This window comes from Alligator mississippiensis, chromosome 16, assembly GCF_030867095.1.
Source record: "Alligator mississippiensis isolate rAllMis1 chromosome 16, rAllMis1, whole genome shotgun sequence".
Taxonomy (NCBI): domain Eukaryota; kingdom Metazoa; phylum Chordata; order Crocodylia; family Alligatoridae; genus Alligator; species Alligator mississippiensis.
The window spans coordinates 10153784-10172126 of NC_081839.1; the positions used below are offsets into that span (position 1 = coordinate 10153784).

Below are 18343 nucleotides of genomic sequence, written 5' to 3' on the forward strand. Positions count from 1 at the left end.
TCAGACCCAGCTAGTAACATGCCTGCTTTACACTGGTGCTGCGTAGGAGTATACCGGGGCCAGAGGATAGTGAAATCAGTTTATTTTCTGGGTGTTATTTACCAACACAGTTGGTTCCTTTCTAAAGTAGAAGTTCCTGTCTTGATTAGAAATGGGCTAACTGTGTCTGATGTTCAAGCTGTTTTCAGTTGCTTTCTTGTAAAATGTACAAGTAAAATGTCTGACTGAATTTGGTTTTAGAATATCCTCATCTGGGAGCTCTTGCTCAGAGCTGCAGTTCACTTTTCCAGATGCCAGTAACTCACATGGAAGGACATGCTGTGGTGAAGAAAGGCAGAGAACAGACTTCTGCTGAAACCTGATTGGAATTAAATCACGCTTCTAATTTTGTTCATTTAGCTCTTCCAGCTTCCCTTAGGTCTGGACTGATTTTTCTCACTATAATTGATAATGAGAATTCATCCTTTTAGTTAGCTTCTATAGGTTTCTTTTCAATTCAGTGTTGATCTTTAGTTTTTAAAAGTCTGAACTTCATTGTGTCATATACTGAATAATGTATTTGCATGTATGGGTTTGTTTTAGTTTTTGTTCCTGACACTTAAAGCAGTTTTTAAAGCAGCATAGGAAGATTGTTCTTCATCTCACTTCACAGACACCATCAGAGAGCTTCTTACAGTGAAGTGAGCCCTGCCAGGTTTGATTGTAAGTCCACATCTACAGTTTTTACGGGGTCTGGAAGTGAATTGGCTGTTATAACTTGGCTTGGACCCCAAAGATAACACTCTAATGCAGCGGTTAGTAACCTGCAGCGCGTGGGCCAGATCTGGCCTGTTGAGCCGTTGGATCTTGCCCACAGTGGGGTGGATGCTGGGGAGTGGGGAGATGCAGTGCTGGCCTGCTTCAGAGCTGAACTGGGTGGTGTTGGCTTGCCTCTCAATAAGGTTGCTAACCACTTCTCTAATGGAGATATCCACCAGCTCTCTCAGGACATCTGCCCTTGTGGCCTCTTTTTTTGCAATTGTGCTAGGCTTCTTTGACCAAGGTGTCAGGCTGGCTTCCAGCTATAACAAACTCTGTGTTCAGGAATTTTAAACAAAGAGCCCAGCTTTGGTGGATTTTGAGTTGTGATACAAATTCTTCATCCAGTTCTAATGAATACCTGTGTTGCGAATGCAACAGCAGCAAGCTATATATCCCATTGTGTGTAGTTGAAAGGGAATCGGGCCTGGTCTTCATTAGAAAGTTTTACTGGAGAACCTCACCTTCTGTTGGTATGGCTTAGCACATATTCATACTTAATATTGTATCCTGGAGGCTGGGCCAAAGCTGCTGCCATTGCTGCTGCTGCTACTGGACCAGGCTGGGGCCAGACCAGTCACCTGCCTGAGTCCCAGGATGAAGCCAAAGCCAGAGCTGATGTTGGAGGGTAAGCAGCTGGGGTGGGGAACAGGCAAAGGCTGTGTGGAGGCAGACAGGACAGAGATTTCAGGGTCAGGCAGGGAGGTAGAGGTGGTGGGGTGGGGGGATGTCAGGGGGGTGGGCAGCAGCTGTGACTCCAGCCCTAGCCTTGGCCCTAAGTTTCATAGATTTCATAGACATTAGGGCTGGAAGGGACCTTGGAAGGTCATCGAGTCCAGCCCTCTGCCCGAGGGGGCAGGAAGTCAGCTGGGGTCATAGGATCCCAGCAAGATAAGCATCTAACTTTCTCTTGAAGGTGTTCAATGTAGGTGCTTGAACCACCTCTGGTGGGAGGCCATTCCAGACCTTGAGGGCTTGGACAGTGAAGAAATACTTCCTTATGTCCAGCCTGAAACGGTCTTGAAGGAGTTTGTGACCTTTTGACCTTGTCATCCCTTGGGGTGCTCTGGTGAACAGGCGTTCCCCCAGATTCTGATGTACATCCCTTACATACTTATAGGCGCTTTTCCAGGCTAAAGAGCCCCATGGCTCTCAGCCTGTCATCGTAAGATCTGTTTTCCTGACCTCTGATTATGCGCGTGGCTCTCCTCTGCACTCTCTCAAGCTTCTCCACATCCTTTTTTAATTGTGGAGCCCAAAACTGGACGCAGTACTCCAGCTATGGCCTCACCAAGGCCAAGTACAATGGGAGGATGACGTCCTGGGATTTGCTTGAGAAGCATCTATGGATGCAAGCCAGCGTTTTGCTGACTTTACTAGCTGCATCATCACATTGCAGGCTCATATTCATGTTGTGGTCAATCATGACCCCCAAGTCCCTTTCATCTGTAGTGCTAACCAGCATAGCACTGCCTAGCCTATAAGGATGCTTTAGGTTTTTCCTCCCAAGGTGGAGAACCTTGCATTTTTTGGTGTTAAACACCATCAGGTTCTCATCCACCCATTTCCTGAGCCTGTCAAGGTCAGCCTGGATCACCCTCCTGTCCTCAGGTGTGGATGCTTTACCCCAGAGTTTGGTATGATCGGCAAACTTGGCCAGTCCGCTTCTGACTCCAGTGTCCACATCATTAATGAAGATGTTGAACAATATAGGCCCAAGGACAGAGCCTTGGGGGACCCCAGTGGTCACAGGGCACCATGATGATTGACTTCTGTCAACCACCACCCTCTGGGTCCGACCACAGAGCCAATTCCCCAGCCAGCAGATCGTTGTGGACCTGAGGCTGCAGTTGACCAGTTTTGCCAAGAGGTGATCATGGGATACCAGATCGAAGGCTTTTTTGAAGTCAAGATATATGATGTCAGTCTCCTCTCCCTTGTCCAGGTGATAGGTCACCTAGTCATAAAAGGAAATAAGATTGGTCAAGCAAGACCTACCTGCAACAATCCTGTGTTGGCTGTCCCTCAGGATGTTGCCGTCGGCCAGTCTGTTGAGAATGGCCTCTTTAATAATCTTTTCTAAGACCTTCCCTGGGATAGAGATCAGGCTGATGGGCCTGTAGTTTGCCGGATCCACTTTCCTCCCTTTCTTGAAGATAGGCACCACATTGACCTTATTCCAGTCTTCAGGCGCTTCACCAGAGCGCCAGGAGTTCTCGAAGATCTGTGCCAGGGGCTGAGCTATGATGCTAGGCAGCAACTTGAGTACCCTGGGGTGTAGACTGTTAAGGCCAGCTGACTTGAAGATGTCCAGCCTCTCAAGGTGTTCCTTCACAAGGTCAGAATTGATGGAGGGCAGGGAATCTCCCTCACCCAGGCCTCCCTGACCCACAGTGGGCAGGAGCAATCCATGGAACTGATGAAAAACTGACACGAAGTACCCATTTAATAGGTTGGCTTTTTCCTGGGTGTCGGTTGTCAGTTGTCCCATCTGGTTTAGCTGGGGTTCAGTGTTGCCCTTGCTTTTCCTCTGGCTCCACACATATGTAAAAAAGGACTTTTTATTGTCCTTGATATTTGCAGCTAGCTGGAGTTCCATCGCAGCCTTGGCTTTCCTGGTTTGCTCTCTGCAGGTCCAGGCCAGTGCAGAATATTCCTCCTTGGAGGTGGTTCCAGTCCTCCATCCTTTGTAGGTCTTCCTTTTAAGACGCAGGAGGAAAGGCCTTCTGAGGAAAGGCTGAGGGAACTGGGCTTATCCAGTCTGTAGAAGAGAAGACTGAAGGGGGGGGATTAGATAGCAGCCTTCAACTGCCTGAAGGGGGGTTTCAAAGAGGATGGAGCTGGATTGCTGTCAGTGGTTGCAGATGACAGAACAAGGAGTAATGGTCTCAAGTTGCGGCAAGAAACGTTTAGATTAGATTGGGGTCAGCAGCGTTTCTGGACAGATTGCCAGAAACACCTGCAACCTCAACTTGTAAGACATTGGGCTTCCAGGGGCAGATGGTGGGGGAGCAGCCAGGGACCCAGTCTTTGTGATTAGTGCAGCCCTGGTGACTTCCCGGAGCCTGTCTGAGTTGGGGCACATGTCGGAGCTGCAGCAGCCATCTGCCCTCCTGCTGCCTTGTACTCGAGTCCAAGAGGAGGGGCAACCCCCCTTTCCCATGTTAAACGGAGAAAAAAATCATCTTGGATTCAAGTACATATGGTGGTATCTACAGCTGAATGAACATAATTGGACATCCAGCAATACCATACCCATGTTCTATGTTGATTAAGGCCTATTGGCATCTAGATCAGATTATTTAGTGAGAAGTCAGATGAAGCTGTTTAACTTAATAGTTAGCTGTAGCTAGCTTTGCTAGCATCCATTTTGAAGTTGTTAAAGGACCAGAGTAGCAACCGTAGTTGTTGTAGGGAGGATCTTTCTGTTTGGGGCAGTTTTAATGGGTAAATGTCTACTTGTCAGTGTTGGTTTGCAGCTCAAAAAATGATCGGGGCAGAGGAGTGAATCAATCTGTGTCAAAGTGTAAAGTGATTCAGAGTTTCCTTGGGGACTAAGCATACAGTGTTTAAAAATACTTTGCTCCAGGCTGAAGAACAGGCGAGCGCTATGTAGAAATATGTGTTGCAGGTGCTGTGGTAGTTGAGCAATAAAATGCATCAGAAAAAGTAAATACTGTTTCCAGCAACAATCAAAATAGAGACTAGAAGTAAGCAAGGTGAAAAAAGACTGGACTAAATAGACTGGAAGTAACCAAGGGGAGGAAAAAAGTCTAAATACAGACTTTAAACAACTGGGTAACAATTGTTACGGGATCACTGTTATACCTCAGAAATGACATAGAATAGATAAAACGTTGCTGAGCTTTGAGCTTGAAAAATTAGTTTCTTCTGGATTTGTTGTGTGGTTTAAAAACTGTCTTCATCTGTGTTTGCCAAACAAGCTCCTTTTTGAAGCCAGAGCACAGTCTAAAAATTTCAAGCCTTAAAGCATTCTTTGGAACATGTAAAAAAAATGGCTCGGTCTCTTGCAACCAGCCTGAAGCAGGCAGGAGCTGCCTTGTGCTGTGAAGCCCTTTCTGGTGCAGACCCACTACAGTCCTCCTGGAAACAGGTGCTGGTGGACCTGTCCCACCTCCTTCTGTTTCTGGGAAGACTGAAGGACCAGAAGGGGCTGCATGGCAGGAGGCAGGTCCTGCCTGCTTCAGACTGATAGAGAGTCCTGCTGCAGGCAGAGAAAGCACACATGGCATAGCCCTTCCTGGGCTGGATGTGCAGCAGGTGAAGGGCAGTTTCACCTGGACGCGGCAGAACCGAGCTAAGAAGCACTGAGATAAGCGGAGGCAGCTCCAGCAGGGGTTCTCAGCTGGGGGTAACGTCACATTCAGAAAAGCAGTGGTGGGGTGCTATAATCCGACAGGGTTGAGATCCACTGGTCTAGAGACTGCAATTTGGAGTCATTTGTCCCCAGCAAGAGATGAGCTGTCTTAGATGAGGATTATTTATTGGTTGTGTTGTTGTTAGTAGTAACAACAACAGCAGCAACACTTTTTGCAATAACGCATGGAAATCCACCAGGGTAGGTCTTCTCTGTGGGTCTGTGTAGTCTGAGTGTACACAATCTGAAGATAATGAGTCCTCCCCAAAGTGCTTGCCATCTCTTTCTAAAATGTCTTTCAAAGGTTGTTTAGTTGATTTTGGTGTAACTTGCTAATATTTGAATTGGCATCTTGAGTGAGAGAATGTAGTAGTCTAGCACTCGGCCTGTGAGCATTACTTTTTGGATCCTACCAAATGTGTCCAAACAGCCTGGCCCTTATGTAAAGCTTGATCCAAGACTCCCTGAAGTGAGTGGGGGCTTCTCCCTTAGCTTAGGTGGGCTTTGGGTCAGGTCTCTCTATGATTTTTTGCCATGAAGCTAACAAACTTCATAGATAAGAGGTGGGCAATTATTTGAGCTGGAGGGCCACTTAAGGAGCTTCTACGAGCTGTTGGGACCTGGCCTGGGGAAGTGGGGGGGAGAGGAGGACCAACACGGTGTAGGGGAGTGCTAGCCCAGGAGGGGTGGGGGGGTGCTATCCAGCCCTGGCCCATCTACCCTGCACCCACCACACTGGGGGCACTGGACAGAGCAGGGCATGCCTGGCCAGGCGGATGGGATGGGGCCACAGGCAGGTCCAGGAGCAGGATGGGAGGGTGGGGAGCCCATGCCTGGCCAGGCAGGGCTGAGGGACTTGCTGCAGGCTGGGTAAAATCCCTTGGCAGGCCATATTCAGGCTGGAAGCTGTATTTCCCCTCCACCCCATCATAGATGGTGTCTAAATGTTTGAATTAAGTGAGAACCGCGTTTCCTTGAATCTAATTTTCGGGAATTTAGATTCTCAATGTTGTGATACATGAACATGCCAAGGGGCGCCTGGGAGTTCCTTGTGCATATGCTGTACAGATCTTTAAGGCTGAGAACTGTTGTCCGAATATAAGTTACCCAGAGCATTTGGATTAATGTCCATACCATACTAAGTATTTCCTTTTGCACTGGAAGGAATCCTCTCAGCTGCATGCTGACCATTTGGTCCATATTTGAGTAAACTTCCAGTATAAAGATCTTACAGTTCCATGCATGCTCCTTTCTGCTTTTGTACAAACTTGATTTACGCATGCATGCACACAGGCAGGCATGTACATGGGATTCCCATTTCCCCTGTCTGCTGTAATGAAACCAAATTTAAAAGATGCAATTTGATGTAAAAAAAAATATATATATGCACAAGTCCACCAGTCTGCTTTCCAAATACTTTCAGATTATTATGTGGTGGTTTCAGATTATTATGTGGTGGTTTTAGTCAGGTGATTCCAATTAGTTTGTGATCACATGTCTGAAACACAGGAATAACTTTTTGAAAGTGTGCCTCTGAAACATTAACCAGAGGCTGTAAAACTCTCTGTAGCAGGTAGGGACCAGTGTTTGAAGTTTAGGCCAAGCCAGTTCTGCATTTCTAAACTGTAGGGCTGTTGGTAGATGTCCTTCTCTCCCTTTTCCCAAGGTGTGCACACGCAGCAGACTACCTGGGGGAGGCATGAACCGTTTGAACGCCGGCTGCTCTGTGGAATGTACAGGGCTGATGCCGCGGTCTGGAACTTCCCCACGCCATAGTGTACACGGCACAGGCATGCCACTTGAGTCCCCAAGAAGCACTATGGCTGTGGGAACATTTTGGAAACTTTATCAGCTCTGCTATGCAGAAAATTTCAAAACAGTCTTCTCTCTCTCTTTCCAGAAATGCAAAAAAATGTGACTTCTAGCAGACATGTGGTTTGACCCTGTCTCTGGGCAGACTTACTCATGCTCAGAAGCTAGAAAAGCCAACTTAATGTGAAATGCATAAGTAACGTTGGGATCAAGAATTTAGAGCTCCCTCCCTTTGAGATAGTGCCCTCCCCATAAGCTAGAGTCAGGCTGCCTCTTCTGGTCTCGATGATTCTTGCTTTCCTTTCCTTTTCATGGCCTGTGTTCAGCAGGAGGGTGGAGGATGCTCTGCACATAACCAGGTGGTTTGTCACCTTCTTGAAAAGTGGGAGAGATTGAGTCACCCACCTCAGGATGAGCTGGGCCTGTAACCTAGCTCTGTCACTCCTTGGGCAAGTGCCTTAACCATTAAGCTATTAGGTAGAAGGTGAGTATTATTGTGCACTCAGTTTCATGTGGGGCTTCTCCATCTAAAGCACTGGTGCTCAATCTTTTGACCCCACAGGCTATATGAATGGGGTGGGGCCTGTTTGTTGGTCAGATTGAGTCCCGAGTGCCAGGATTGGGCCCTGGGGCCTGGCATCCTTCCCAAAGCATGGGGAGCAGGCCCTGGGGCTAGCATAACCCCTGCATGCTGAGATTTGTCCCTAGGGGCCTGGCACTGACCCTCCCTCCCTCCCGCGTGCTCTGAGATTGGTTCCCAGGGCCCCAGACTGCCCCTTCCTGCTGGGATTGATCCTTGGGGGTGGGGTCTGGCACTATTCCCTCCTGCCCCAGTGTGCTGGGACTGGGTCCTGAAGACCTGAAACAGCTCCTCCTGCCTCCCACACTGAGATTGGGCTCCAGGGCCCAGCATCATCCACTCCTGGCTCCCTGTGTGCTGGGACTGGGCCCTGGGATCTGAAGCCAACACTGTTCCTGCTGGGTCCTGTGCAATGGGATGAGGCACCTGATCCAGTGCATGGGACCCGGGCTTCCCCATGGGTCTGGAAATTTGGCATTGGCAGAGCAGTGCCACTGCTCTCCCATTGCCAAATTTCTGACTCCATAGGGAACCCTCGGGCCAGTTTTGGCCCTTGATCTAATGAGGGCCCTTCAGACCCTAATCTAAAGGAATTGGGACTTGCATGGGGTTTTGGCATCTTTCAGAATAGAACTGGATAGCAGCAGAGTTTAGATATAGGAGTAGATGTTTAGATGTCCATTCAGCTTCCTTGTGAACATGCTAGTCTATTTTCATAAGGATCTTTTTTGGGGCCAAAGAGAGGTACATGTAGAATCTAGGCATCTTGACAGCTTTGTAGCAGCTGCACAGGTTAGAACAGGATTATGTTTAACGCACCAGACATTTTAAGAGGTAGAGTAGGATTTGGGACAGTGTGTTTGCAGTCGCAGGTGATTTTCTTGCAATCCATGAATATTCAGCACCCTTGCCTCCATGACATAAATTGTGCTTATCCAACCTTACAAGTCAAATTAAGTCAAGATTTCAGCAGCATTGCTACTTTAGCCATGCTGCATGCCATGCATATTAAATTACACACTTAGCAAGCAATCTAACAAAAAACACTACTATGCAACCATATACAATCATGATGAATTAGTATAACTGGACATGGAACTTCAACATTTCACATCTTTATTGTATTCAGAAAGAAAAATACTGCTCACTGTAATCTAAACAGATGGAGCTACTTAGGTGAGCAACTGAATCAGGTTTTGACTACTGCTTGCCATTGCTTAAAGGTAGAATCTTCTACTGGTGCACCAAGAGGGCGAATTCAAGGAAATCGTAAGAGCAGGTTTGCTGTGTTAGTGAAAAGGGGGGCTGGAACCAGTGCAATTTACCATTAATGAAACTGGAGTAAGCCATCCTAGCATCAACCCTGGATTCCATTGGTGCAGCACAGCAGCAGGGTTTGCATTGGTATAGTAACCCTAATTTAGACAGGTCACATATTGCACACATGAGCCCCAGTCCTGTCCCTATGGGTTCCATGTACCCGAAAGCAGGTTTCAGCTTCAGTACCTTTTTCCTGCTTCTCCCCATTTTAGTTCTGGCTTTACTTTTTATGAACAAGTCACTTATCCTTTCTGTTTCAGTTTTCCTCTCTGGGTATAATTGTCTGCTTCAGGTCCCTGCTTTAGGTATGCATTCATTTAATGGTGAGATGCAATCTGATCTTTGATCCCAACAGGTGTGCTTCTTGCAATGCCACACATGCCTGGGAAGAGGCATGATTGTTGGGATCAAGTTTTAGAGCCCAGTTGTACCAGTACTACTCACTGCTGAGCCTAGGATTATAATCTTGGGCTCCCCCTGCACTGACAAGTCGAAAGAGGAGTGCTCATGGGTCTAGCTGGGGCAACTGTGCAGCTGACAATCAGCTGATGGTTGATTCTTGGCCCACGGGATCATACCAGGAGCTCGAGTGCAGTCTGGGGCTGGGGCTGATTGTTGACCCTGGCTAGGAAAGCCCTGGGTCCAGTTCAAGACTGGGGCTGTCTGGACTGGACTGACAATTGCCCAAACCCTGTGCCTGGCAGCTCCTACCCAACTGGGTTTGGGGGAAGGGATCAAAGGGTCCCCGTGGAAGTGGGGGGCAGGAAGTATAGAGGCTAAACACCCCACCTGCCCTGCTTTCCCCCCGTTTCCCTCCCCATGGTGAGCCTTGATTGGGCCCACTGCCCTCCTCCCACCCTTCCCAGTACCCCAGATCCCTGCTCACTGGCCTCCCCAGCCCCTGCCCCTGCTCCAGCAGGGCAGGCAGGTTAACCCTTCCCTGGCTGCTCCCTCAAGACAGAGTGTGGGCAGCCACAAGTAAATGGGGGAGAGGGAGTTGGGGGGAACCCAGAGGGGCAGGGGGGAAGCCCAGAATGGGAGGGGGCAGAGTCTTACCTTTCAGTCTTTCCAGCCCCTGCTGGCCTGAACATGTGACTGCTCTACACTGCTCTAAACTCCAGCTAACATTTACACCCGCCAACGTGTGTGGATCAGTGTAACATGTAACAAGGCCCTAAATTGTGCGGCCTTCTGGTGGAAGTACAGGAGTAATCTCTGTATAAACTGCCTGGATGGATGTTCACCTACATTTCTTGGCTGTTTCTAAAACTGCTCATCCCATTGTAGCAGGCAAGTCACCGCCTGGGAGCCAGGCCATTGTTCTCTAAATGCAGCATTTGAAGATGTATACTGGGAAAAGGATTGTCATAATTAATTTCCAGTGGGCCTGTTGGATGCTGTGAGAACAAAAAGGGAAATGCAGTCTCTGCCCAAATAGCTGTATCCCAAGTAAAGAGGTGTTATCTTGGGGAACTGCAAATACGATAACTTCAGAATACTAATATATAACTCACTCTGAGCAAGATCTGCATAAACAAATAATAAATACTAAGCATAACTTTGTTTTCTTCCTTAAATTTGAATACAAACCAACTAAACCATTTTTGCTCCAGATCTGTCCAGGAGCGGATGGTACAAACGTCATCCTTAATTCATTCAGCTGAGGAAATGCTATTTTTAATCTTAAAAAATAATTTCTGGATAGGTACTGCGTATGAAATATTTTCAGCTACAGGGATGTTAGGCAAGTCGTGAATGGCTTGAATGAAAGGTGTATTTTTAAAATTTCTGTTGGATCTTGACCTGGGCTGCTGGGGTTCTTGAATTTGAGTACAGCGAGCTGCTGAAACTTGAAAAACTTGTATGTGGGTGATCAGAAAATCAGGAAAGGTAGACAAGGCTCGTCATGGGAGTCCGTGATCCAATGAGTATGACATTGGACTCTGAACACACTGCAGATCTGGTGTTTGGTTTTCATTTATTTCTCTGCTAACTGTAACTGTGAAAACCTGTTTTTTTTATGTGTAATGGGTGGCATTCATAAGATACTTATGAAAATAGTAACTTCAGGCTACATGCTGAGATGGACCCTGAAAAGAAAATCCCATATAACTTGCAATAAAAAACCCACCTGCTTCCTGACATAGAATCATAGGAAAGCAGGGCCGGAAGAGACCTCCAGATGTTATCTAGCCTGAGTCCCTGCTCAAGGGAGAATCACCCCTACCTGCACCATCCCATACAAGTCATTGTCTGACCTATTTCTAAAGTAGCTTGTCCCCTTCCTTATCTAAATAACCCTTGTCAGCTGTCTGGCAGCAGCTTCATTCTTTTGTGGATGCTGAGGCAAGTGGACAGTGGATGAGCAGCTTCTGTGGTCTTTCCTTTTTGGCCGACATACTGGTAGAACCTCTTCTTGTCTTTCATGTCTGTCATCAGGTAAAGCTTGTTTTTTATGTTTGCCTCCCTGATTTTGTCCCTGAAAACTCTTGCTACTTCCTGGTACACTTCCTTGGTGACCTGCCAATCTCTCCGCTGCCTATATGCTTTCCTCTTGCTTTTGAGGGATCCTAGAAGATCCTTGTACAGCCACATTGCTCTTTGCTATTCTCTTTGTTGGACTTCCAGTACTGTGCCCTTTAGAAGCTTCCAGTCTTCATGAATCCCTTTATCCTTCAGTCTGTGCCCCTGTGGCACCACGTGATCCTATGGAACCAAGTCTCCTCAACTCGATTGAAATGCACCTTTTTGAAATCCAGTGTCTTATTTCTCCTGATCTCATGTTTTTTTCTGTCTCAGGATCATGAATTCTACAATCTCATGACTGTTTCCTCGCATCACCTTCACATCCTCCACCAGTTCTTCCCTATTGGTCAAGACAAGAACCAGATCCCCTGGTTATATCTCAGTTTTCCAGAACAGAAAGTTATCTTCCACACATGTTAGTTATGTTGTGTGCCCTAACAGGCAGTTCAGCCAGGACTAATTGTCTAGTTGGCCAAACCTACTGGAGGTTCTACCTGGTAGCCCGCCCTGGAGGATGAACCAGCTGACCACTGTTAGGGCTTCTTGAATGGCTGCTGGGTAGAGTAGCCTCCCCATTCAAGTCCACCTGTGGCAGCAGACTGGAAACCAGCTCACAGTTCTTCCTGAAGGTCTGCTGTGGTAAGCCTCCCTGGATCCTATGCTGTCTAGTTTTCTGACTTCTGATCCTGCTCAGCTTTGCCTCTAAACTTTGTTTTTTGGGAACTCCATTCAGCTTTGGTAATTCCATCGCTGACTCCTGAACCCTGATTCAGCTTGTTTTGGATTCTGCCTCTGGATTTCCCCCTTGGTTCTGGTAACTTGGTTGTGATTCCTGTCCTTGGACTGCAATTTGGACTGCTCCTGGCTCCTGCCATTCCCCAGTGGCCCAACTACTAGGCCAAGCCGCTTATGACCTGGTCTTTACAAGAGTCTTGCTTGATATTCTGTGTTTTGCTGTATTATTCTTCTAGCAGATATCCAGAACATTGAAGTCTCCTGTCACTACCATCTCATAATTTTTGGACTACTTTGTCATCTCCTTAAAGAGTACCTCATCCACTTCTTCCTGATTTGGTGGTCTGTAATAAATCCCCACTATGAGGTCACTACTGTGCCTTTCATCTTTTGTTTTCACCCAAATACATTACTATCTGCTACCTTCTTCCTCCTGAACCAGGGAGCAAGTGTATGTGTTTTTGACATAAGGCAACACCATCATCTTTTCTCCCAAACCTGTCCTTCTGAAACAGAGTGTACCCCTCAAGTGTTCATGGTTTATTTGTAAGTATTGTCCCAGTAAGTCTCTGTGATACCAATCAGATCATAGTTATTTTCACAAGCTGTGACTTACAGCTTCTCTTATTTGTTCCCCATACTTCTCGCATTTGTGTACATATGTCAGCTATATTTTACTTTTCTCCTATTCATATCCCGTTTGTATCACTTGCTGCTGTTCTGTGGTTCTTTGGATCTTTCACCGAGTTGAGCCTCTTCTTCCAGTCCTCTCTCCTCTGGGTTTTTTGCTTTGTTCCTGGAAGGTTTTGTTCACCCCTACAGAAGCTAGTTGAAAGCCTAGTTTAAGGAGTTCCTAGGTTGGCCAGAATTAGGCCCAAAGATGCTCTTCCCAGTTTTGGTTAGATGGATCGAATCTCTTGATAGCAGTCCTCCTGTCCAGGGTATCTGCCCATTGTTAAAGAATCCAGAGCCTTTATCTTGATACCACCTTACTTCTGTGATATGATGGTTCCTGTCTTGGCCCTTACCTTCCACCAGAAGGATTGATGAGAACACCACTTATGCTCCAAATGTCTTACTCCTCCTGCTGTGAGAACCTTGTAGTCTCCTCTGATCTTCTCCAAGTCATTCCTGGCAGTATTGTTAGTTCCTCCATCGGTGGTGGGCAATTATTTGTGCTGGAGGGCCACTTAATGAGTTTACATGAGCTGTTGTGGCCTGGATCAACACCTCCATTCCTGCCCCGGCCACAACAGCTCACCAAAACTCCTGAAGTGGCCCTCCAGTCCAAATAATTGCCCACCTCTGGGCAGAGAGAACAAAGGTTAGGCGAACCTACCCTGTGTTCCTCCTTTCTCCCTGCACCCCTGCCCCAAGTCCGCAGCACGTGGCTGGGCTGGTGGCATGCTATATACCTACGTGCCAGCTCAGACTACTTGGGTGCAGCTGGCATGGCTCCTGCCTGACCTGACCGCATGCCGGGGACTCGGGGTGGGGACCCAGCCAAGCCAGTGTCGTGCTGTGTTTCACTCCCTTTCCCTGTACTCCCTCCCCCAGCACACAGCCTGGCCAGTGCCGGGCCATGTTCCTACGCACCATTTTGGGGCATGTGAGTGCAGCTTGCATGGTTCCTGCCCAACCTGACCATGTGCCTAGGATTTGTGGTGAGGGAAGCGGGCCGGGACGTGCGAGTCATCTGGGCTCGGCTGGGTCAGTGCCACGCTGTGTTCTCGCATGCTGCTTTGGGCCGTGTCAGTGCAGCTTTTGAGGCTCCAGCCTAACCTGGCTGGGCTGTGTGCCAGGGACTCAGGGTTGGGCAGGAGCTGCTCCAGCTGCTCCCACATGGCACAGCCCGAAGCAGTGTGTGGGAACACAGTATGGCACCGTTGCCTGCCCCCCTACCAGGCACCAGCCCGGCAGAGACTGGATAACCTGCAACTCTTGGCCCTCTTCCCCTGCACCTGCTCCCCCGCCAACAGGGAGATCCTTACCTGAGTTTCGACTCACCAGGCACACAGCGGTATGCAGACAGCCCCACCAGGCAGAAGCCTGGTCAGGAGCTCAGCGCCCCCCTTGCCTTGTAGCTTACACATGGGGCTGGCGGGCAGGACAGGGTGGCTGCTGCCACAGCTGGCTGGCATGGGGAAGGGAGCAGGGCGAGCGGCACCAAAAGACGGGAGCTGCAGGCCAGATACAGCTCTCTTTCAGAAGAGCAGCCAGGGGCCCAGTAAAACCATTTGGTGGGCCGCATTCTGCCTGTGGGCTGTATTTTGCCTACTCCTGGCCTACACGAACAAGCAGAGAAGCGGGTTTGAGGGATGTATGAGCACTGACAACTTTCTGTGATACCCTGAATATAGGCTCCAGGCAAATAGGACTTCTCCCAGATCCCTGGACAACAAATTGATGATTCTGTCCCCTGGTCAAGGGAGTCACCAACCACCACCATTCTCCTCTGCCTTATTGGTACAGTGATGGCATTTTCCTTACAGCATGGATGGGGCCAGTGGGGGAGAGGTTCTGTCCAGCATAAATTTCATTAAGATTGGAAATGTAATATTATGATTATCAGATCGTATTCCTCTTTTTTTTTACAAATAGATGTTTTGACGTACTAATTTTAAATGACATTTCCAATAAGATCTTAGATCCTTCTCATCCACTGAAAGGTTCTCTCGTGTCTTTCTTTTAAAAAAAGTTCTGAAAAGTGTTTTTAGGCCTCTGCAAAATCTGCGGAGATGGAGTGGTGCCAAATGGGGATCACTCAAGTTTATGCTAAAGTCAGTGGACAGTTTCTAGGTGTTGGTTTGGGCCTCTGGGCAGGCCAGTTCCTGTGAGGATGTGGAGGAAATGTCTCAAGATAGCTGTCAAATATAGTTTTGCAAAACAATCTGAATGGGAAACCTTAAGAAGAGTATTAATGAATTCCTCTAAATGTCTCTTAAAGTCAACTTACTGCAGCAGAGGCACAAATGAAGTACAGTGAGACCTGCCTGAGATGGTATCACAGCAGACCAGGAGAACATTTTGGCTTCGACAGGTTTCCATCTTTTAGAGGGCACAGAGGCACATGCTCCCTGTGGCTCCCTGATAGTCTGCCCAGCAGTGAGCTGTCAGGGAGTGCTGCCCCATGCCCAGTACCATTGATCAAGGGGACTGGTGGGGAGGGGGGGCTGTTCTTGTCTGGGTGCCACAGCCAACAGTGATCCAGCTCTGCTGGCTGTGCCAATGCCCCCCGCCTGGTGTTCTAGTCATGGGCAGGGCTATTTTAATATTGCTTGGGCTGTGAGAGCATGCGTTCTTGTCTGCACGCTGGCAGCCAGCCTGTGGCTAGAACACCAGTAAGAGCCAGGGTTCTGGGCCCCCAGGAACAGCCATGGGGACACGGGGAGAGGGCTGTCGTGGTGTCATCATGTATATGGATACTGTGACTCAACTGCCTATTCAGAGCAAATCGAGTAGTTCTGGAAAGTGAAGATTTTCACTGAGAGCCTTGTAGATTTTGGAAAGGGAAAGTGTTTTGTCCAAGCCAGCCTTCTTTGAGTCTCAACAGTCAGCTCTTGTCTCCTCTCCGTGTGTCTGGCCAGCCTGCACCCAGGAAACAGCCCTATGTTTTCTTCAGGTTTCAGTCTGACTTAGGCCATGCTCTGATTGACAAAACTGTACTGGATCATGGCTGTGGCTGACTTCCTGAATTTAGTGTGGTAATGTAAGGATAATGTTGTCACCATAATGGTCCAGAAATTATGCAAGAGGTAAGGATTTCTTAGGGTGATAGCTTTTATTGGACCAACTATGTAGTAGAGTTAGGCAAGCTTTTGAATGAAGATGCTCTTTGTCAGGTAACCTGATGAAGAACGCCTTGCATTCAAAAGCTTGTCTAACTCTTACTACATAGTTGGTCTGATAAAAGAGATTACCCTAAGGAGCCCTTCCTTAATTCAGAAATGTTAAAACAGTGCATTTCCCCACAGAAGAATTAGCTGCTTCAGAGGCTCTCATGGCTCCAAGTCCCCACTCTGCTGCATACAGTGTCTTGCTTCAGCACTTACCAATTTTTGAGTACCTGTTTCATGCTCCATATCCTATTCCTGACATGCTTGATAAATGGGAGGTTTATCAAAAACCTTTTGGCTATAGTCAGTTTATTTGAAAATATGTATTAGCTCATTAAAACTGGATATATTGTCTCATATGAAGCAAAACAAAATTTGGCTGTTGTAAAAGAAACTTGGGAGTATATATGGGGAAAGGACTACAGAGTGCAAGGAGAGGAACAGAAAGAGGCTTGGGGACAATCAGGCAAGTTGGGCTGTAGAAATTTTCTGCCTTGAGCAGGTTTCCCATTTTTACAGGTTCTGTCTTAAACAGGTTTCACTGTAAGTCAAGTGAAAATTAGTAGACCAGATGTGTGAACATGTAAATGGGGGGAAAGGATACGGTTATATGCTGCTGACTCCTGATCAAGCATGCTCTCTGGGGGTGTCACACTGAGCAGCTGGAGGTGCTGCAGTCAGCCTCTAGCAGAGCCGAAGAGGGAGCTCTTTGATGCAAGCTATTTTCCTGAGCTGCTGTGTGGAAGAGATGAGGAAAGGAGCCGTGTTTGCTGAAGGCTCTTGCACAGTCCAGCAGGCGTGGTGAGAGCATAATACTTAGATACGGGGTCGTGATTAAAAGGGCTTCCAATAATTACAGTAAGTTCAACTGCCAAACTTTTCAGGGAAATTTCTGTGGGCCGGGCACATTCTCAACTGCTTGCAAAGCGGAAGGTGTATTTACAACGGCATTTGAAGACAACGCTAGGTTCTGTCGAGGCAGGTCGCATGGAGCAATTATATAGAAGCGGGTAAACACAAAGAAATAAAACCCAGCCCTGCTGGGTCAACTTGTTCACTCTCAGTCTTTGTGAAACTGTTAAAGTAGAGAGATTGAAGAGGAAACCTCTGGGTAAAGGATTATGCCCCTCTGGTTTTTCAAAGTCTGGAAAAAAATGGCCTAAGCTCTGTTATTAGAAAACTAGCAAATTGCCTGTCAAGAATGATGACGGGGGGGAGGAGCCCCATTGCCAGCACCCTCTCTTCCCATCCCTCTCCCCCGCTGCGTTGGGCCCGGGGTTGCTCCCCCCCTCCCCTTCCCCCTCTCCTCCACTTGAGGTCTGGGCCCAGTCCACCTGCTGCCGCTGCCTCCAAGGAGCTGCGGGGGGCAAGGTCACCGCTGCTGCCCCCCACCGCTCGGTCTGCTCCATCCCCATCATCATGGCGGTGCTCTGGCCACCGCCTCTGGTCCCAAATGCTCTTGCAGCATCCTGATTGGTTGTTTCAGAAGAGCGCAAATAAAGCGTTATGGACAGACAGACAGATTAAGGCTTGTATCTATATATAATGGTTAGAAATGAGGATCTTTGAAACAATGCATGTTTGTTGGAAATGGGCAGAAGTATGGGAGCTCTTTGAACCAAAAATCATGCGACTCTCTGCAGAGGTCAGTGGAAGGAAATGAGCAGTGTAGAAACATCAGCTGCGTTAGTTCTGTTCTGAAAAGTGACTCATTAAAAGCCTCTTCTAGTCCAGGATGTAAAAGATGGGCTAACTAGCGCATGTTAACATCTTTTTCGTGTGCCTTGTTGAGGATAGACAAACCCAACTGCCCTGTGGGGTCCCTGATTGTCCCCATTGCAGAGCTAAGAGGACTTTTTTAACTATGGACTTTACGTGGGAGGGCAAAATGCACGATTTTGTCCATCAGTTGGATAAAAGGGACACTGCACCTGGAACCTTAATTTTATGTTAAGGCAGCCCCACAAAATTTTGCTTCTCACAGGTGCGGGCAGGCTGTAGGATATCAAGGATTGCTTTTCTTTCTATTCTAGGGTCAGGTGATTTTGTTCATTGTGAGCTTCAGCCCACAAAGCTCGTGCTGCCTGTCTGTCTGTATCTACTTTGGTCAATCTCTAAGGTGCAAATATTATCTGCTTTATATTTGTGTGTTGTCCAGAAAGGGCAAGTTTGCAAGGCCTTGTTTAGGATCCCACATTGGTGATGATGATACGGGATCCATAACACAATTAGTGATGCTGGGGCTAGAGCAGGAAATAGAAATGATTTGGTATCAGGCTTCCCCACCCCCATCCCCGCTTGCACGCTGACTGCAGATAACCAAGTCTGTGTGATGAGACTGTAGAGCAGCATCAGGAA

At 47.8% G+C, this 18343-nt stretch overlaps 1 protein-coding gene across 3 annotated transcripts in view; it reads left to right on the forward strand.

The window, feature by feature from the left end:
* The window catches only part of MARCHF2 (membrane associated ring-CH-type finger 2), a 102988-nt gene that overhangs the window by 15894 nt on the left and 68751 nt on the right, over positions 1 to 18343 (forward strand). The window lies entirely within an intron of this gene.